This window comes from Macaca nemestrina, unplaced genomic scaffold (genome assembly GCF_043159975.1).
Source record: "Macaca nemestrina isolate mMacNem1 unplaced genomic scaffold, mMacNem.hap1 Scaffold_165, whole genome shotgun sequence".
Classification (NCBI taxonomy): Eukaryota; Metazoa; Chordata; class Mammalia; order Primates; family Cercopithecidae; genus Macaca; species Macaca nemestrina.
Genome location: NW_027257648.1, coordinates 24,033 through 46,761, shown reverse-complemented (window position 1 = coordinate 46,761; position 22,729 = coordinate 24,033). Strand labels below are relative to the sequence as shown.

The 22,729-nt window shown below is 40.9% G+C and overlaps 1 long non-coding RNA gene and 1 pseudogene across 1 annotated transcript; both read left to right on the top strand.

The window, feature by feature from the left end:
* The first annotated feature begins 5,549 nt into the window (after nt 1-5,549).
* LOC139361316 (uncharacterized) lies at nt 5,550-6,295 on the top strand. The gene is made up of 2 exons (XR_011618858.1): nt 5,550-5,991; nt 6,117-6,295. It is a non-coding gene; the product is annotated as an uncharacterized lncRNA (long non-coding RNA).
* A 558-nt stretch (nt 6,296-6,853) lies between these two features.
* Nucleotides 6,854-22,347, top strand: LOC139361315 (large ribosomal subunit protein uL23 pseudogene; annotated as a pseudogene).
* Nucleotides 22,348-22,729: the final 382 nt, after the last annotated feature.

Sequence of the window (22,729 nt, the reverse complement as noted above, 5' to 3'; positions counted from 1 at the left end):
TGATTCCTTTTTTTCCTTTGGTCATTATGAATAGAGCTTCTGTACATAATTGCATGGTAGCTTTTGTTTGGAAATAATATCAAAGTAGCGGTCAAAATACTTACGAATATGATTTTTGGATTGTAAGGTGAGACTTGTTTAGCTTTGGGAAAAACTGCCCAAGTAGTAATAGGGGAGGAAAAATAATTTTCTCTCTACCTTTACGGAATTCTTAGATGGGACCCTCTGTAACAAATTACAGATTAAAATGAGAAAAAAGTAGATGAGTTTAAAAACATGTATACCTTATGGATACATGGGAGATACTTAGGGAAAAATGAGTAAATCCCCAGTAGGTGGCTTTCAATTCAAGTGTAAATGCTATCTTCAACTTAAAGAAAGAAGATTTGAGGCTCAGTAGTGGGGACATAGCAAGCAAAAGCACAGTAGACAAGGGTAAGTTTTCTTATACAGACTTAACTCCATGCGTTCTCTGTTGATAAGACTCTTTTAATGATTTAGTTATCCTCTTCTTGGTTAGTGCTGAGAGAGAGAGAGAGAGAGAGATCTTTTAAACGGGGATTTCCTTTATAGATGTAAATTTTCCTTACACAAGGGTAACTTCTCTGTTTTCAGAACTTCCTTTTTTAGCATTTTTTCAAAGTAATCAGCTCAGAATAATTCTTATGCCAAAAGGGACATATTTTTGGGTGGCATATTCTGGTCTTACACACTGTCTTCTACCAGCAATGAAAAGAGTTCTTGTTTTTCCTCCAGCAATTTGTCATTTTTTTAGAGTTTAGCAGTTCTAACAGATACAGACCAACTGTGCTATCTCATTGTGGTTTTCAGTTATCTACTATGTTGAGCATCTTTTTGTATGTTTACTTACCATCTGTAGATCGTCTTTGGTGAGGTGTCCAGATCTGTGTGCATTTTTAATTGGGCTGTTTAACTTACTGTTTAGTTTTAAGAATTTTGTATGTATTTTGAATACAAATTCTTTCTCAGATCTGTATTTTGCAAATTTTTTTTTCAATATGTGGCTTGTCTTTTTGTTCCCTTAACAAGGTCTTTCCCAGAGTATAAACTAAATATTAACAAATCCACATTGTCATTTCTTCTGTGTATATAAACCTTTTGTGTCATTTGTTAAAATTCATTACCAAATCCAAAGGCACATAGCTTTTCTTCCATAGTTTCTTCTAGAAATTGTATAGTTTTGCATTTTTAGTATAAGGATGATTTTGAGTGATTATTTGTGTAAGTTGTAAAGTTTTCATCTACATGCATATCATTTCCTATGGTTTCCCATTAATCTTTCCCTCACTATTTTTGGGAAAGACACAGGATAGTGGGCTCTGTTAGAGCACATAGATAGCTAGACATGAACAGGAGGGGGAGCTCCTGGAATAGGGAAAGTCTGGGAAGGCTCACCTAGAGGGACCACCGAAAATTCACATATTAGTGGCATCTCTAATGCTGGAGTGGATGGGCACTTGTCAATTGTGGGTTGGAGGGAGAAGAGGTACCTATGCATAAAGAAACACCCTACAACTCCTCTTAAGATGCCCCAGTCATCATTCACTCTGCAGTAATAATGTCACAATACTGCTGGCTACATGCTGATAAGGACAAAGGGGACATTCTTAAAAGAAACCTGGCACCATAAGTACAGATTAGGGCAGAGAAGGACATTCAAAAGAGATAGGCACAGTAGATGCAAATGTGACTGCTGTCAGCCTGCCTGGGATGGCGGGAAGGAGCCTGGTGCCAGAGTGAGTTCGGATTGATCACCACACATGTGCCTCAACCAACAGTGAGGAGGTCCCACAAGCCTAAGTGGGGCAAGTTGGGGACCCAAGGCAGTAGCAGGAAATCCAGACAAATAAAACAGGTGGAGACTTGAGACAGAGGCAGGAATGTGAAGAAGTCCAAAATAAAATTCCCTGCACAGGACTCTTAGGCTGCTTTCCTGCACGATCAGCCTACTCCTTCCTATTTTTCTACAATAAGCTCTTCACACTGTATTTTTTTCAGTGAAGTTATCTGCCATCTTTGTACTGCCTCTTGGTGAAAATACTTCTTCCAAGTTAGACAAGAACCGGGACATCAGCTCTCCCCAGTAATAGCTCCGTTTCAGTTTGAATTTCCAGAACTGAAGGCGCTTAATAACTGGCGCTCCAACGTTAAGTGGTGCAGAAGGTGGCCAGTAGGGGGCGCCAGCCATCACACCTGGAGCAAGAGGGCCCTGCATAGTCCCCATCTGCCTGCAGGTGTTGTGCTGCGACGACACTGCCAGCAAGAGGGCCCGGCAGCGTCCCCAGCTGCCAGCAGGGGGCGTACGACGACTACATTGTGAGCAAGTGGATCCTGCAGTGTACTTAGCTGCCAGCAGGTGGCGCACGGACACCACACTATGAGCAAGAGGACCCTGCAGCGTCCTGGTTGGCAGCAGGGGGCGTGCTGCCACCACACTGAGCAAGAGGATCCTGTAGTACCCCCAGCGGCCAGAAGGGGGCGTGCCCCCACTACAAGGCAAGCAAGAGGGCCCGGCAGTGTCCCCAGCTGGCAGCTGGGGAGCCAGCCGCCACTTCACTTGGAGCAAGAGGGCCGGGCAGTGTCCCTAGCTGCCAGCATCGGGAGTGCTCCCACTACACTGTGAGCAAGAGAGCCCTGCAACGTCCCCAACTGCCAGCAGGTGGCGTGCCATCACTATACTGCGAGCAAGAGGGCCCTGCAGTGCCCCGGCGCCAGCAGGGGGCGCTGGCCACCACTGCAAGAAAGAGGGCCCTGCAGTTGCTGTAGTCGCCAGCAAGGGGCGCACTGGCACAGCACTGTGAGTAAGGGGGCCCTGTAGTGCGCGGCTGCAAGCAGAGGTCACCGGAGCCCGGCTTTTCAGATTACTGATGTTTCGCCCGTCTCCGCCGCTCCCCTCGCAGCATGCGTCTCTGCGCCTGCGCCGCGACCCTCCCCCCACCCCCACACCGCGCAGGCGTGCGACTCTGCCCTTGCGCCGCGCTGGCCTGCGACTCTGCGCCGGCCTGCGCCGCGCCTGGCGCGCGACTCTGGGCCTGCGCCGCGCCAGCCTGCGACTCTGCGCCTGCGCCAGCCTGCGCCGCGCCTGGCGTGCGACTCTGTGCCTGCGCCTTGCCTGCCTCTGACTCTGCGCCTGCGTCGGCCTGCGCCCGCGCCTGGCGTGCGACTCTGCGCCAGCGCCGGTGCTGTACGTTTGTGAGGGCGGAGCTGAATTCTCCTCAGCCCAGACACTGAGAGCATCGCGAGGGCGGAGCTGTGTTCTCCTCTGCACAGACCTCGGGGGTACCGTGAAGACAGAACAGCGTTCTACCCTGCCCAGACCCTGGCGTGGGGGCACCGCGAGGGCGGAGCTGCGTTGTGCTCAGCACAGACGTTGGCGGCACCGCCTCGCTTTGGGACAACTCGGGGCCGCATCCACAGTGAATAAAATACTTTCTGTTTCTAGCCCTGAATAACGAAGGTCAGAGACTACTTAGAATGGTTCAGTGTGGAAAACGGGAAACCGAAATCCCCTCTGAATCCTGCGCGCAGAGGTTCTCTCCACCCAAGGGTTAGGGTTAGGATTTTAGGGTTAGGGTTTTAGGGCTAGGGCGAGGGCGAGGGTGAGGGTGAGGGTTAGAGGGTTAGAGGTTAGGGGTTAGGGTCAGGGTCAGTTTCGGAGTCGGGGTCGGGTTAGGGGTTAGGGTTGGGGTTGGGTTAGGGTTAGGGTTTGGTTCCATGTTAGGATTAAGATTCGAGTTAGGGTTCGGGTTCTGTTTTGGGTTAGGTTTAGGGTTAGGGTTCGTGTTCGGGTTAGGGTTCAAGCCGTTCTCTTGCCTCAGCGTCCTGAGTAGCTGGGGTTATAGGCACCCACCACCATGCCCAGCTAATTTTTTTATTTTTGGTAGCGACAGGGTTTCACCATGTTTCCCAGGTTTCTCTCGAACTCCTGACATCAAGTAATCCACCTGCCTCCGCCTCCCAAAGTGCTGGGATTACAGGCATGAGCCACCGTGCCCAGCCTTCACTTTCTTCTCTGAGTCAGAGATCTCTAGCAAGATAGCCTTTTCACAACTTTTATTGCAACGGAAGTATTTCAGAACTTGTCAGGTTAAACTGTTAAGGGTATGTCTGTTTTTCTATGATACACTGAATTTAGGAATATATGACTCAGTAATGAAAGTTGATCTGGCATCACCCTTGGCATTTGAGTTCCTAGGTGGAGAAGGGTCTGTTTTTCTGGCATGATCATGTCTTACAGGAATGCAGCACCCCAAGAGGACCCTAGCAATTGGAGAATTTTGTTTACATGACACTAAACCCCAAATAACCTTAAATTCTAAATAAAAGTTCCAAGGGTAATTTGTATAAGGGTCTTGTTTTTTGTTTTTTGTTTTGAGATGGAGTCTCACTCTGTCACCCAGGCTGAAGTGCTGTGGCATGATCTTGGCTCACTGCTACCTCCACCTCCCGAGTTCAAGTGATTCTCCTGCCTTAGCCTCCAAAGTAACTGAAATTACAGGTGCCTGCCACTATGCCCAGCTAATTTTTTGTATTTTTAGTAGAGACCGAGTTTCACCATGTTGGCCAGGTTGGTCTCAAACTCCTGACCTCGTGATTTGCCCGTCCCAGCCTCCCAAAGTGCTGGGATTACAGGCGTGAGCCACTGTACCCAGCCAGTGCCTTGTTTTTAAAGAAAATAAATTATATGACAGGTTTGTTTCATATACATCTATATATATAAACTATACTCGTGAACATTTTACTCAACATTTAAAAATCTTTAAGACCTTTCAATACATAAATCTTACATAACAAAATCTAGCAAAAGTGTATAAAATGTAAACACATTTCTAAAAGAAAGGGTGAGGCTTTCAGGGTGGCTATGCTGTGTTGGATATGGGCAGTGTTCCATCTCTCTTGTGGTTCTGCTTATATGGCAGTTCCAGCTCACAAGAGCCCTCGGAGCCTGTCTGTTGGCCTGCATCCTGTGGCATTTGGCAAGTGAGATCTGTTTAATATAAGGTGTCCATAAAGCCAAGATTATGATATCTAAAAATAATCAACACTAATTCCCCAGAAATTTTGTCTTTTTTGACCAAGCCACTGGTGCAATGTGGAGTCACTGCATTATATGCAAAAAGAATAATGCCCTCACTCCAGAACTGACCCTTGGTGGTGACTCCCCCCTTTATTCTAGGAGATGTTAACATTAGCTATGGCAATGTAAAAACGGTGTTTCTGGACCTCCCGGGTTCACGCCATTCCCCTACCTCAGCCTCCCGAGTAGCTGGGACTACAGGCGCCCGCCACCTCGTCCGGCTGGTTTTTTTGTATTTTTTTAGTAGAGACGGGGTTTCACCGTGTTAGCCAGGATGGTCTCGATCTCCTGACCTCGTGATCCGCCCGTCTTGGCCTCCCAAAGTGCTAGGATTACAGGCTTGAGCCACCGTGCCTGGCCTTGCTCATTTCTTTTATAATAACTAAGTCATATAAATTGAGCTCACAAAAATATTTATATTAATAAAATTATAATTTATCATTTGTAATGTTTGAGTTTTTCTTGTACATTTTTATATAGCAAGAAAAACAGTTTTTACTGTTAAAAATGGTTTTTAAAAAATCAGAGCAAGCCTAAACCCCTTCATTTTATAAATACAATAACCTGAGGCTCTTCATTGCTGGTGACTCACACAGGCACACACTCAGCATTGCTGGATGTCAGCTCAGGATCCAGAATGCATTTGAACAATTCATGCTAAATTAATAAATGCACTTTAATATAGGCCCATATTAATCCCAAAATAACTAAACCTGTGGAATTTGTAAAATAAGATGTTTATGAATGAGGACATGGCATTTTGACTTAGTTCTGATTCCCACCTTTCTGAAAGCAGAATCTACAGTCTATTTTCCCATTGCTAGATTTCAGAGGAGAGCCTGGTGTCACTTACAGCAGACATTGCAGATGCCTCAGCATTTCGGATGAAGACGGTAAAGACCTTCTTTGTTTCAAAAAAACCTTTGTTTTCCAGGGGAGAAAACACAGGTTGGATCTAAACTCAATCCTCCTATTGAAATATTTTAATGACACTGAAAGAGGTTGTTGCATTTGGCAGGTGCAGGTGGAGCTGTGCAGTCCTGCACTGAAGCCCTGCAGTCCTGGCTTCTCAGTGGAGCTAGAGGAGAATTATATTAATGTGTTTGCACTACTTGCTCAATTGTAAAGCATAACAAATATATTTAAGGCATGTTTTTAAAATGAGAATAAAATAGTTTAACAATGTTTATACACCTATTTTAGTTATTACATTCTCTAATCTATTTTTATCCTCACAACCATGGAAGCGCTCCACCATCTCCATTTCAGAAAGTAGACAGTAACTGAACAACACTATCTTCTTTTAAAAAACATTTATTTCATTATGAAAGTTTATGGCTTATGTAATTAATACCTTTTTGTGGTCTGCATTCAATGGGTGTGGGCATCTGCACACTGTCGTGGGTCCACCATTGTGAAATCGCACACAGTGGTCTCACTGCCCTAAACAGCCAAGGCTCTCTGCCCATCCATCCTTTCCTCTCCCCAACCCCTGTCAACCACTGATCATTTTGCTATCTATGTAATTTTCCCTTTTCCAAAATGTCACATAATGCCCACAGCAATGAATGCGAGTTTCTTTTGCTCCACATCCTCACCAGCATTTGCTGTTTTTGGTCTTGTGGATTTTGGCCATTCTAATAGGTATGTAGTGGTATCTTACTGTCGTCTTAATTGGCAATTCCTAATAAGACATTATACAGAGCATCTTTTCATATACTTAATTTCTATCTGCATAAATGTTCAGCTTTTACCCATTTTTAATTGGGTTGTTTGTTTTCTTATTGAGTTTTAAGAGTTCTTTGCATATTTCAGATATGAATCCTTAGATATAGTTTGCAAATATTTTCTCACAGTCTCTGGTTTGTCTTTTTATTCTCTTAACAGTATCTTTCACAAAACTAAAGTTTTTTTATGTTAAAGTTCAAGTTCCCAATATTTTTCTTCGTGAATAATGCTTTTGGTGTTGTATCTAAAAGAATTACCAAATCCGAGGTTATCTAGAGTTTTTCCTTATGTTATCTTCTAGGAGTTTGAAAATTTTGCATTTCATATATTGATCTAATATCTACTTTGCATCAACTTTTGTAAAAGGTGTAAGGTCTGTTTATAGATTCTTTTTTTTTTTTTTTTTGCACATGGATGTCCATTTGTTCCAGCATCATTTGTTAAAAAGACTCTCCTCTCTCCATTGAATTGCCTTTGCTCCTTTGTCAGAGATCAGCTGGCTGTATTTCAGTCTGTTTCTGGGCTCTTTGTTTTGTTTCACTGACGTATGTGTATATGTCTTCTGTTTTGCCTTCAGTTTAAAAAAATGTAATTGCTACCTCAATTTGCTTATGAATTCTCATTTGTAAACAGAAGAGCGTAAATTAATGCCTGAGTATATTTTAGGGTAGATGTTGCCTTGAATACAATGAGCAGAATGAGTTATAATTTTAAAGTGAATATAAAAATTTGACCATAGTGGTAACAGATTTGCGAACTAGTGATATCAATGACAGAGTCCATTGCAATATTGCTTCATCCTTTGGCTCAGCTCTGCTTCACACCAGGTAACTACCAATCCCTTTTGTGATTAGTTCAAGGATTTCTGTGGGGTGGAAAGTAGAAATACGATATCAGTGGAGGGAGAGAAGGCAGTTTCCCAGACTGGGAGCAGTCAGATCTCCAGTGGGTCCCAACACTGCTCTGTGGCAATATCTAGAGGGTGATGGAAACAGAGACAGGGTGCAAATGAGGTGGGTGCTGGCCCTAGGGTTCCCAGTGTTTCCTGGTTCCCATGGTCTATAAGACGTCTGAAATGAGACCTTCCGGGCTTTGGGGGGCCCCTGTGGAATTGGAAAATGAGGAAGTGAGCAGTGACAATCTAGACTGATTATTAGAGGTACGTCTCTCATTTTTCAGTAACCAAGGAGCCTTTGATTAGTAGTGAAATTGTGGCACCCCAACAATGGTGGAGTGGAATATCCTGCTACTCTGGAGGGGTGATGGCTCAGGGTCAAGACTGAACTAATTAGAAAAAGAAATGCACTCCAGGAATATCAAGTCCAAAACGAAGCTCTTCAAACCATCTGGGAAGAGAAAACAGCATGACAAGGAAAGGTATATTTGTCTGATCCCAGGAATCAATATAAACATCCATGATAACCCCACCTATTTTTTAAATATATGATTTGGATGAAACAAGAAAAAGAGACTGATTGTTGCTGAGTCCCTGCTGCAGTCCCGACACAGCTGGAGATGCCCTGCTCCCCTGCTCCCCTGCTCCCCTGCTCCCCCGCTCCCCCGCTCCCCCGCTCCCCCACTCCCCCGCTCCCCCACTCTCCTGCTCTCCTGCTCTCCTGCTCTCTTTATTTTGTTGATGCTCATGAGGACCCTGATGTCTGAGGAAGAAGGTTCCCGTCCAGCTCTGCCCCTGGTGTGTCACGTGCCGGCCTTGTCAACGCACACGAGAACCTGACAGGGTGAGTGTTATAACCCCAATCATAGAAAAGGAAACGTCTCTAAAGTCTTTAGCATCTTGCCCGAGTTCGGACACTTAGCAGAGGCCTGAGTTTAGATGCAGCCCCGTCTTGCTCTTTGACAGCCTCAGCACCACGTGCCCTGGGTGACCCACGCAGAGTCACTGACAACCCTCTTGGTTGGCTCATGGCACAGCGTGGAGCGAAATGGCCCACTGACTTTTCCAGACACTTTGACAATTCGTGATATAGTTTATGTGGTCACTCCCAGTGAGTTCTATTGTTCAGTTTAATAGAATACCTAATTCTGTGTTTATTATGAATAAAGGGAGATTTCTTGTGGTTTTTAAGAATATGAAGGATATCTACTTTGTATACAAGTTGGAAGTTCCAATACTATAGGAAGCATAAGTGCAGGTTTTAATGATGGGTCTTTTATAAGACTGAATTCACATCAAACTGAATCAGTAACTCCGGCTGTATGAACAGGGTGAGACATTAAACATTTAATGAAAAGAATTCCTTTCTTAGGTTACAGCAAGGACTAAATATGTCTAATTATCATTCCCGCTAAGAAGATGTATTGTGATATTTGCAGTTAATCACTCATTCAGTTCCAAGGGTATTTATTAATTGTCTGCTCTGGGCATAACAACAATTGGAAGCAGTATGTTCACATGAAAAAAAACTTACCTGAGGCTCTAAGTCACAACTTTCCATGACCAGCACACATTTCTGATTTGAAATACATATCTAAAGCTTCAAATGCATAAATAGATATCCCAATCTAGAACTAAGTTAATAGTTGCTTAGAATTAATTGTTTAAATTATCCTGGGAACCAGAAAGATATGTCTACATGAAACAATAAAGGTTATATTAGAATTAATAAACTTTAGAAGACCATTTTAATCTTAATATATAAGCATACTACCTAGGCACACTGTTTAAATACATCTGCAACCTACTATTTTTAGATTTAGGTAAATCATTAATCCTTAAATTTGGAAGATTCCAGTGTTAGAGCTCTAGACTATGAAACTTGGAAGTTTTTCTAAAATTTTTGAGATTTTATCCAGAAATACATATTTTCCTGGCACTGAGAACTGCAAGAAATTTCACTTGGAGTCTCCAAATAGTCAGCCATGTGTGATGTCAACATCAGTGTAATAGATACTATCATAAACATCCTGTGACTTTTATTTTTTTTTTTATACTTTAAGTTCTGGGATACATGAGCAGAACGTGCAGGTTTGTTACACAGGTATACACGTGCCATGGTGGTTTGCTACACATGTCAACCTTTCATCTATGTTAGGTATTTCTTCTAATGCCATCCTTCCCCTAGGCCCCGACCCTGCAACAGGCCCCCGTGTGTGATGTTCCCCTCCCTGTGTCCATGTGTTCTCATTGTTCAACTCCCACTTATGAGTGAGAACATGCGGTGTTTGCTTTTCTGTTCCTGTGTTAGTTTGCCAAGAATGATGGTTTCCAGCATCATGTCCCTGCAAAGGACATGAACTCATCCTTTTTTATGACTGCATAGTATTCCATGATGTATATGTGTCACATTTTCTTTATTCAGTCTATCATTGATGGGCATTTGGGTTGGTTCCCAGTCTTTGCTATTGTGAATAGTGCTGCAGTAAACATACGTGTGCATGTGTCTTTATAGTAGAATGATTTATAACCCTTTGGGTATATACCCAGTAATGGGATTGCTGGAGCAAATGGTATTTCTGGTTCTAGATCCTTGAGGAATTGCCACACTGTCTTCCACAATGGTTGAACTAATTTACAGTCTCACCAACAGTGTAAAAGTGTTCCTATTTCTCCACATCCTCTCCAGCATCTGTTGTTTCCTGACTTTTTAACGATCGCCATTCTAACTAACATGAGTTGGTATCTCATGGTGGTTTTGATTTGCATTTCTCTAATGACCAGTAATGATGAGCCTTTGTTCATATGTTTCTTGGCCACATAAATGTCTTCTTTTGAGAAGTGTCTGTTCATATCCTTCACCCACTTCTTGATGGTTTTTTTTTCTCCTTGTAAATTTGTTTAAGTTCCTTGTAGATTGTGGATATTAGCCCTTTGTCTGATGGATAGATTGCAAACATTTTCTCCCATTCTGTAGGTTGCCTGTTCACTCTGATGAGAGTTTCTTTTGCTGTGCACAAGCTCTTTCGTTTAATTAGATCCCATTTGTAAATTTTGGCTTTTGTTGTCGTTGCTTTTGGCGTTTTAGTCATGAAGTCTTTGGCCATGCCTATGTCCTGAATGATATTGCCTAGGTTTTCTTCTAGGGTTTTTATGGTTTTAGGTCTTATGTTTAAGTCTTTAATCCATCTTGAGTTAATTTTTGTATAAGGTGTAAGGAAGGGGTCTAGTTTCAGTTTTCTGCATATGGCTAGCCAGTTTTCCCAACACCATTTATTAAATAGGAAATCCTTTCCCCATTGCTTGTTTTTGTCAGGGTAGTCAGGCATCCTAAACTTTAAAATTTAAGAACTTACATTTTTTTTTAAAGTAACTGGCAACTGACAATCATTTAAAAATCCATAACCTAAAAAAATAATAATTCCTCCTAAGTTTTCAACCAAGAGAAGTGAAAATCTGTTGACACAAAGGTCTGAATATAAGTATTCATAACAACTTTCTTCTTAATAGCCAAATATTTTTAAAATAGTCTATCACTGAAGAGTAGATAAGCTGTAATATATTCCTACAACGGTTACTGCCCAACATAAGAGTGACATATACACTGGAAATCACATGGACGTATCTCAAAGGCATTAGAATACCTGAAAGAAACTAGGTATAAGAGAATATTCTATATGATTCCATTTATATCAAATACTTCTTTTTTGAGATAACATCTCACTCTGTCACCAAGGCTGGAGTGCAGTGATATGATCACAGATCACCGCAGCCTTGACTTCCCAGGCTCAGGTGATTCTTCAGCCTCCTGAGTATCTGGGACCAAAGGGGTTGGGACCAAAGGGGTGTGCCACCACACCTGGCTAATTTGTGTGTGTGTGTGTGTGTGTGTGTGTGTGTGTGTGTGTGTGTGTGTGTGTTTTAAGAGATGGGGTTTTGCCATGTTGCCCAGGCTGGTCTCAAGTTCCTGGGCTCAAGTGATCCCCACTTCTCAATCTAGTGCTAGGATTACAGACCTGAGTCATTGCATGTGGCCTGTATCATATTCTAAGACAAACAAAACTAGAGTGAAAGAAAGCAACTGCCGGAAGCTGTGGTGTGGGGCAGGGGTCACTGACTACAGCAGCATGCAAGAGAATTTTGGGGGTAATGAAATGTATTTTAATGGTACTGTTGTGTACATGACTATATGTATATTTGTCAAAATGCATTGATTTGTACACTTAAAATTACTAAATTTTGTTATATGTAAATTAAACTCAATGAGATAATAAAAAATAAACTTTTGATCCTGAAAAAATACCTACCTACATACAAACTACCTCTGAAACAAACTACTTTTTCAGAATTTCTAATTTAAATATTCAGAAATATGAATGATGATGATGAATTTTAACAAGGCTTACATAATTCAATTCTGTTTTGGATCATGTCTGAGAGGCATATTAGCTGCTGTACTTATTTGGATTTCCTTACCTCCTTTGCATATGAAAAAATAAGAGGTTGAGACAGAAACAAGATATGTAATTTATGTACAATGAAACTTTCTACTGCCCAGGAGATGAGGCTTTCTATTGTCCAATGAATTGTGCCTGGCAGCACAATTCACTGCTTCACAATTCATCGTTCTTTTTACCCTCAGAGCATCCTTGAAATGATTGACTCAACCATGAGAGAAACACTGTAAATATTCTCAGATGCAAACTCACAGTACCAGCTTCACAGAACACCTGCAGGTGCAAGTAACTAAAAATCCAGCTCAATTTTACTTTAAATACAAGGAAATTTATTGACTCAGGTGGGTAGTTCAGAAGGAGGCCAGGCTTCAGGGTGAATCTGAGCACAGAAGCTCATGTATGCTACCAGGACTCAGTCTCTTCCCAATTTTCTGCTCTGCCTTCAGTGAAGCCAGAATAATTCTGCATGTGGCAAAATCTCCAGGAACAATTTCTGAGGTTGCATTCTTCACCAAAGAGGGAGCATGAACAAGCACACTCTTGTTCCTAACAACCTAGCGCAACTTGTATTTGACTCTAATTGGAACAACTCAGACCCCGCCCATCCCAAAGTCCATTAGGGGGACCAAGGGAGTGCTGTGTGGCACCTGGCATGAGCCTCAGTTATACACTCACTTTGGAACCAGTAACTGTGACACAGGGTGAGACAGTGCTGGTTAAGTCAACCGGGACCCACCCCACGTTTCAAACCACGTGACTGAATAATTCAGGGCTCTGTTAGGAAGGAGAAAGGGGGATGCTTCTTAAATAGCACCCACCCCTCAACTACAATTTAATTTGACAGGAACCCGGAGGCCCTGCCATAGAAATCTCTCACAGTTGCTTGGAATGAGAGCACTCAATACAAAAATCCTATGGTAGCAACCCTATGGCCTCAAGGGCGCCACGCAGTTGGTGTGGAGGGTGGGGCAAGGAGGGTGGGGAAGGGCTCAGGGTCTTCTGAAGATGAAGCCAAAGAACAGATGGCACTGACTTAGCAGAGTGGAAAATGTTTAACCCCAAGAGATTCCTACAGAGGCAGCTAAGCCACACCACAGACTCCTAGAAGGGCTTGTGTTAGGGTTCCCAAGTATCTAGGTAAGCTGAGGAGATGGTGAGGCAGACACAGAGGGTCGGTTCAAAGCACATTGGGAAGACTGATCCCAAGACCCCTCAGTCCACACTGGCAGTCAAATGCTCCTCCCTGACATCAGAAAAAGAAACAATTTATTTTCTTCAGATACTGAAACAGAACTTTTCTAAGCTCCAGGACACTGGATAATGCTGCTTATGCAAAGACAGTATTTAGTGAAAGCCAATTTACTGAGCAGGGAGATCAGCGGATTCTTTCTCCCTCTTGGCTCCCAGAATGCTGGGATCAGCTTGTAGTCTTAGGAGATTGGCGACCTCTTTTTGGAGAGGATCTGCAGATACCAACATTTTCAGGGTTTCCTCAGGTCCAGGAGTGCCAGGCTCCTGTGGACTCTTCCTTTGGGGAAGCAAAAGAAGACTCCATCTGTACACACAGAATGCATTACTTATATTTTCTTATTTTCTGTTTTCTTGACGCTCTAGCATCTAGTGTATACTGGGAAAAGATTGTCTTTCCCAGGACCAGCCAATTAAACTACCAATTCAGAACCCATACTCCTAACCACCTACTTTATCTAGCTCTGATACTGTAGGAGACAATACCGCCCTTCCTTAATCACCACAGGGTGAGGTACTAGACAACTAGAAATGGCCCCTATGCCCCAGAGCCTGCTGAAGCTATTAACGCTGGGCAGCCTAAGCCTGCCTGCCCTACCTGCCCTTGCTGTCCCACAGAGACTACAGCAGAGGATCCTGCCCGTGCCTTCCCCTCTCCTGCCTCTGCCTGGGGCGTCCCTGTGCCTCCTATTTCTAGGGATCTATGAGTTTGAATGGGACAGTCACTTCCATGTCTGCAGGTCTTAACATCCCTGGTTAAAACAAATTCTGAGTACATTTTAAAACATAAGGCTTCCAATGGAATCTTTAAAACCCTTATATGGACAATTTTAAACATATATGTAAATAAACATGAATATAACCAACCCCTGTATATCTATAAACCTTCAGAACAACAAGAAACACATGGGCAATTCTTTTGTATTATGGCTAAAAGGTAGCCATGGACACGAAATGAAGACAGGAAGTCTTTGGAATAAGTGATCCCATCACAATGAATCAATTTTCCATTGGAACATATTTTTACAAAGTCACTGTTTTGAAAATATTTAGCCATGAATTGAAACAGAGTCTGTAAGGTTTTTTTTCCCGGTCTAAGGCGAACAGCATTTTAGAGAATGAACCAGGACACAACTACAGCACAAGAAAAAAGTATGATAATTAAGTTTACACATATGTGTGACTACTCTAACAGAAAACATGTAAAGAGCATTTGATTTATATATCAATCTGTACTGTTTAATTTTTTGTGTCATAAATGCTCTTATTTAAAAAAACAGGACTAGTTAACAGTGTCAATTACTAGTCATTCGTGGTATAAATAATTAAACAAAGAAGTATTCAAAAATTATAACTGTTTTCAATAAAGTTTTATTTTACATCATTTTTTTTACTTACTCAGAAATTGCCCCCCCAAAAATGCAGAGATTTCCCATGTAGCTGCAACCTAGTTACATCTCTTATTAACATATTCTATCAGTGTGTCTCACATGGCTTATTAATATCTTACATAATTTGTCATAGTTAATGAACCCATACTGATAGACTATTATTAACTAAAGTTCATATTTCATTTGGATGCCCTTGGTTCTGTCTTACTCTGACCCAGGATCCCATCCAGGATCACGCATGACATGTGGTCATCACATCCCTGTGGGTTCTTCCTGGCTGTGACAGTGTGTCAGGCTTTCCATGTCATGATGACCTTGATAGTACTGAGGAGGATTGGTCAGGAATTTTGTAGAATGTCCCCCATTGTCACTGCATGTTCTCAAGGTGAACTGTCACCTTTTATGTTCACTTGAATCATTTGGAAGAGCTACTGTTTGTCAGGTTTCTCCACTGTGAAGTTATTTTTCCTCCTTGCCCATACTGCATGTGTTCTTTTGGAGCAAGTCACTGTGCAGAGCCCACACTTACGGAGTGAGGAGTTGGCTCCACATTATTGATGGCTGAGTGTCTACATCAATTACTTGGAATTCTTTTGCAAAGGAGATTTCTATGCAACTCTGTTTTCTTATTCACCTGAGTATACAAATACAGACACCTAGATAATTACTTTCAGCTTTAATTATTATTCAACACTACAATTCATTCCTGTGTTGGCCATCAGTAGCTGTTTTTATTGGCTATTATTTTTCTTTGATATATTTTAATTTTTTTTAGTACTTACTTTCTGATACTTCAAGATTATCCCGACTCCTATATTTACTGTCCCAGTTCTAGTATCAGACATTTCTTCAAAGAGCCTCATTCCTTTCAGAATGGTAGGAAAACTTACATCTGGCTGCCGAATGAGCACATTGTTGAATGAGCACTTGTTCCTCATTAGCAATGCTAGGAAGTATATGTGTGTGTGTAACCTACCTATACACACCTAATTATAAAGTTTTCTATGTAGAACTGTGTGTATCTATATTAAACTAAACATAAGTTTACGTTCAATAGCACATGAATCATTCTAGCCTTCTCCCCTTGCTAATTTGTAACCTCCCACTTCAACAGTGAGAAACCTGGTTACTACCATCTGCGACTTATGTAAGTCATTGTTTTATTCCAGATACAGATACTGTGGTTTTACAATTGTTCACCATTGCTTCTGTTGGAAAGAATTTTATAAAATAGAATCCAGTGATGAAGTATAGTTTGTTTGCCTTCAGCATACGGATTCTATTAATTTTCAAAGTGACTTAGGTCAACACCATTTTCCCTACACCTTCAGTGAGTTTTTTCCTACATTTGTGTCTTAGTCTGTTTTGTGCTTCTGTAACAGAATACCTGAGGCTGGGTAATTTATAAATAAAAAAGGTCCTTTTGGCTCACAATACTGGTGGCTGGAATGTCTGAGATTGGGCAGTTGCATCTGGTGGAGTCTCAGTCTTTTTCACCTCATGGTGGAAAGTGGAAGGGGAGCAAGGGGTGCACCAGAGATCACATAGCAAGAACGAAAGCAAGAGGGAAGCCAAGGAACCCAGACTCTTGTTAACTACCTACTCCTGCAGGAATTAATCCATTCCTGTGAGAGCAGAACTCACTCATCCCCATGGAGAACATTAATCTATTCATGAGGGATCCGTCCCCATGACCCAAACACCTTCCACTAGGCCCCACTGCCCCACACCGCCACATTGGGGGTCAAATTTCAACACGAGTTTTTGCAGGGACAAACCACATCCAAACCACAGTAATTTGTAGCATAGTTAAATTATTTTTCACATGATGTATTCTGTCCTGGGATACTCCACATCCTGAGTAATTTTGTTTAATTTGAATAGAGTTTGATTTACCCATTTGGTTGTAAAATTCTGCGTATTTTGACCAGTGCATTGTGGTAGGTATCCCACTATTAAAGTATCATATGAAATGCTTGAAACCCCCACCCCATGGAGCCAATGGTTTCCCATCTGTGTAGTTTGCTTTCTGCAGTGTCTCATTAAATGAGGTCACACTGTGTGTATTCTCCTCAGACTGTCTTCTTCCACTTAGCAATGTGCATACAAGATTCACTCATGTCTTTGTGTGAGTTGATAGCTTGTTCCTTTCTATGGCTAAATAGTATTCCATTGCATGAATGTACCACAGTTTGGTTATGCATTTTGGGGAGCAAAACCTACCTCTTCTAACTTTGTTCCAGGGTTGGAGACCTTCAAATTAACTGACAATAGATATATTAGTAGGAGAGACAATACTTGGCTTCTTATTCCACAAGTATCATTGTGGGACAAAATTCATCAGATGGCAGGATCCAGTTTACAAAGAGGTAAAAATAGCCCCAAAACAAGAAACAAGACTAGAATCTGATAACCCACAATAACTATAGCTTTCCTTAAAAAAAAAAAAAAATTTTTCAAGACAGGGTCTGGCTCTGTCACCCAGGCTGGAGTGCAAAGGTGCAACAATCTCGGCTCACTGTAACCTCTACCTCCTTGGTGCAAGTGATCCTCCCTCCTCAGCCTCCTGATTAGCTGGGACTACAGGCACATATCATCGTGCCCATCTAATTTTTATATTTTTGGTAGAGACGGGGTTTCCAACATGTTGCCTCGGCTGATCTAGAACTCCTGGCCTCCCAAAGTGCTGGAATTATAGGCATGTGCCACCATGCCCGGCCAAGTTATAGTTTTCCATTGAAACATAAAATTATTCTCTGTAGTAACCATCATTTTTGACCATAATCAAAGTAAGACTATTCTTGTTTTAAATTCAAGTATAGTTTTGTTAGATTTTGCTTGATTATTTACGTAAGTGCAGCAAGAACAGGAGATGAGCACATAGGTGCTTTCAAGTTTCTTTGCTGGAAGTTTTCATACAGAATCTCAGATTTGACTTTTAAAGGCCTCATTCAGGCTAAAAGCCAAGCTAAGAACATACTATCAAATTTCAGCTGCAGTCCTTATAGCTTTGTGTGAATTCCTCTCTTCTTGAGTCCCCCCAAATATCCCTAAATTCCTGGGCCTACCAGGAAATGACCTTCTTTACTAACCTGTAACGCTGTGATCCCTGTAATGTAAGTATCAGGCTGACTTTTCTCAGAGTGCTGTTGGGAATGAAGTTTTTGGTGTTCTAAAAAAAAAAAAAAAAAAAAGAATTAACATGGGAACAAATAATCTCTTAGCAAGGCGAGCTTTACTTTCTGCAGAAAGGGTGCTACTCAATAGCTGTCCAGCCACAAGAGCACACCGAACAAAGGAGACAGAGTTACTTATAACCTGATGTGTCTACCCTACTGCTGTGTCCAGTTACCATTGGCTGGAATAGGACCTCACATTTTACACTTTACCCAATTGGCTATTAGTTTAAAACTTTCTCAATTAGGTAAGGGGAATAGAACAAAGAAAGAAAAGGAAGTTGCCAGGGATAGTTAAGGAAGCATCTCCAAATAAGGAATGGCATACACTATGGGCTGGGGCTTGTCTAGTTCTGTCCAGGCATGCCGGAGCAAGCTAGGACAACTGATTTGGAATACACACACACACACACACACACACACACACACACACACACACAGTGGATAGCAATCTTATAGTAAGAAATTGTGACTTTTTACAATCTTTGAAGAAGAACTTTCCCATTTCTCACAGTGTTTTGTAAGCATTGTCTCCATAATAGTCAACCTTACTTCCTTAAAATTGCTGGTCGTAACTGATCTTAGGTACACTTCTAAAATATGATGTTCCAGTAAAAATCTTGATAATATAACCAAATTTTCCAATTATGTCCTGTTATAAGGTGAACAGATTCTTACTGGACTTTTGCTAATAACTATATCATCATGAAAAAAAGAGTATTCAGTAAGAATTTCAAAATTCTGGAGAGATTAGGCAGGGAAAAAAATGTAAACGCTTCATTTCTGTTTACAAAAGTATAATCTACCAAATTGTTGTAAGTTACAGTTAAATTAAGAGAAAGAGATTTCTTAAATTCAGAAACTAGAATATTAAAGAACTAGCAATGCTCTAAAAAGCTATAAAATTATAATCAATTTTCATCAGTTCATTCAGTGCCACGTAATCAATTCCAGTCTTGCTGGATCTTGGGTTAGCAGTCTCATGACCCCATCAATTTCTCCACCAGGCTTCTGGAGATCTTCACTGAGTCAAGTGTATGGTCTTAAAGTTATTTAAGCAATATCATCAGAAGTCTTTAACCAGAGTACCTGTCATACTCTTTTCCATGAGTCTCAGAGGGAGTCCTGTATTGGAGATGAACATTCTGACCTGTAGCTGATCGCAGGAGCTTTCAGGAAAGCATCAGGGAGAAATAATATCTAAATGACAAAGAGTATGAAATGTCTGTGATTATACCACAGTTGACAAGGATATTTGATTTTTTCTGTGGCATACAACATTTATTTATTTATTTATTTAGAAACAGAGTCTCGCTCTGTCACCCAGGCTTGAGTACAATGGCGTGATCTCAGCACACTGCAAGCTCCGCCTCCCAGGTTCACGCCATTCTCCTCCCTCAGCCTCCCGAGTAGCTGTGACTACAGGTGTCTGCCACCACGCCCAGCTAATTTTTTGTATTTTTAGTAGAGATGGGGTTTCACCGTGTTAGCCAGGATGGTCTTGATCTCCTGACCTTGTGATCCACCCACCTCGGCCTCCCAAAGTGCTGGGATTACAGGCATAAGCCACTGCACCCGGCACAACATTTAAAATAATAATTGGAATTATGACTCATAACTCTATACTGGCACATAGCATGGATAAGGAGGACATTGACAAATTTCCAGGAATTTTATATAATTTCTGAAAACAACATTTTACTGATACAAATATAACACAGGGAAGGTTAGATATCTCTTTTTATTTGTATTTTTTGTAAGGTTTTCCTTATAAAAAATACATCCTACTTTACTTGTGAATCATGCCCTACTTTTCTTGCATGCTTTGCATAGAGTTGTTTCTAGTTATTCTATTGCTTCTAGTAGTTTTATTTACACATATTGATTATAATTTTAATACTTAGTAATCTTTTATTTTCCAGAGAAAACTAACAAGTAAACAGTTATAAACTGTCATATATTAGCATTCCATAGTAGGTTAGAAAATGTATGAGTATACCATCTCCCAACATCTACATCTCCCAACATCTACAACATCTACATATACCATCTCCCAACATCTACATGAATAGTTTCCTTGTCGTACAATTTCTCATTGTGGTAGACAAAAACATGTTTATTAATGGTCCAAAATATCTTTAGTCTCTCTGTAAAAATAAGAAGCAAAAATTATATAAACTTGAATTATTTATGTTCAGTAAGTAATGTTTTAGTATTGTATCTTATTTATAAATGGTCTAGATATTTAATGCAAATCTTTTACTTAGCTTAACTTTAAGGTTAAAAATTACCAAAAGTATTTTGGAAACTACTATTAAGCAGATTTACAATAAACAAATTATTTTTGAAATAATGTTTTTCGCTTTTCACAAGATGGCACCGAAAGTGAAGAAGGAAGTTCCTGCCCCTCCTAAAGCCAAAGCCAAAGCCAAAGCTTTAAAGGCCAAGAAGGCAGTGTTGAAAGGTGTCCACAGCAACATACAGAAAAGAAGATCCACATGTCATTCACCTTGAGGTGGCCCAAGACACTGCGACTCCGGAGGCAGCCCACATATCCTCGGAAGATCACCCCCAGGAGAAACAAGCTTGACCACTATGCTATCATCAAGTTTCCACTGACCACTGAGTCGGCCATGAAGAAGATAGAAGAAAACAACATACTTGTGTTCATTGTGGATGTTAAAGCCAGCAAGCACCAGATTAAACAGTCTGTGAAGAAGCTCTGGGACATGGATGTGGCCACAGTCAACATCCTGATTCGACCTGATAAAGAGAAGAAGGCATATGTTCGACTCGCTCCTGATTATGATGCTTTGGATGTTGCAACAAAATTGGGATCATCTAAACCGAGTCCAACTGACTAACTCTAAATATATGTATATCTTTTCACCATAAAAAAGAAATAATGTTTTTCATAAGAATGACAACTTAATTAGAATCAAATTTAAAAGCTTTAAGATTTTACGTTTCTAGTAAGTATAATATTAGCTTATTTGAGTAGAACTCAAGCAGAATAGGAATTTATGTTTGTTTTATATTCGATAGTGGTAACTTTGAAGACATAGTTGTTTTATTACACCAAAAATATTATATTAACCTTATTTAACTAAGTTTTATCCAAATCGTGTTAACTTAAAAAACATTTGACCAGTTCCTATATTTCTAGGAGTTTGGTGAATATTTATTTATAAATGCTTATGTTTTTCCAAGCCAAGTTAGAATAGAACACTTTTAAAGAATTTTATAAATGAATTTTGCAACGCTAACCTGAGTTAAGAAAATATCACATATACATAACACACATTAATAGACATACAAACACAAATAGAGATTTCATAGCTTTCATCCTGAAATTTCAGCCATGAATCAGGCATAAATATTCTGATGGTTAATTTTAGACATCTACTTGATTGGATTAAGAGACACACAGCTGGTAAAACACAATTTCTGGGCATATGTGTGAGGGTATTTCTGGAAGACACTGAGATAACCCTGACCCAATGTAGATGGGCACAGATATGGTTTTGCTGTGTCCCCACTCAGATCTCATCTTGAATTGTAGTTCTTATAATTCCTACATGTCGTGGGAGGGACCCAGTTGGAGGTGATTGAATCATGGTGGTGGTTACTGCCATGCTGTTCTCATGATAGTGAGTGAGTTCTCATGATCTGATGTTTTTATAAGGAGCTTTTCCCATTTGGCTCAGCACTTCTCCTTGTTGCTGCCATGTGAAGAAGCACGTCTTTGCTTCCCCTTCCACCATGGTTGTGAGGCCCCTCCAGCCATGTGGAACTGTCAGCGCATTAAACCTCTTTGTTCTTTATAAATTGCTCAGACTCGGGTATTTCTTCATAGCAGTGTATAAATGGATGAATACAGGCACCATCCAATTGGTTGAGAACACAGATAGAACGAAAAGGAAGAGGAAAGGGGAATTATCTCCTTCTGAAATGGAAACATCCTTCTTCTCCTGCCCTTGACATCAGAACTTTAGGGTCTCAGGCCTTTGGCCTCAGAATGAGAGTTACACCATTGGCTTCCCTCATTCTGAGTCCTTTTGACCTGGACTGAGCCATGCTACGCTTTCCTAGTTCTCCAACTTGGCGATAGGCTATCGTGGAACTTCTCAGCCTCCATAATTATGTGAACCAATTCCCCTAATGAGTCTTCTCTCATCTATCTATCTACATATATCACATTGATTCTGCCTTTCGGGAGAACCCTGACTAATGTGATTACAATAATACAAAATTTACTAGTTTATACAGAAGACTTGGTTTTTGTCTTTGCCCCATTTTTTATTTGTATTATAACTGTGTTTCTGGAAAATGGAACAAGTTTTTACCTTCTTCATATGAGGGCTAAAGCTTTTTTCTCTCTAATAATTTTGGAGATATGTAAGATTTTCTTTTGTTTTGACATACAATCTTACAGAGGCTGAGAAATAATTTTTTTTTCTGTTTTATTTTTCAGCCCCAGGTGTTTGCTTTTGCAGATTCTTGAGCATGTTGAGAGCCTCCAAGGCATGGAGCAGGGTGCCTAAAGTTTCAGTGATTGTAGGGAGTTGAGAGACTCAAATGGGAAGGGAAAGATCTAAAAGGAGGCAGTTTGGAAGATAAAAATTTTCTCAAAGGAGCCATTAAAGTTCTAAATAATTCTTATTCTTAGTAAAGTCATGCAAACAGGAAAGGAAGTAGAATTAGCTCCATATTGGTGGAACACATAGTCAGCAGAG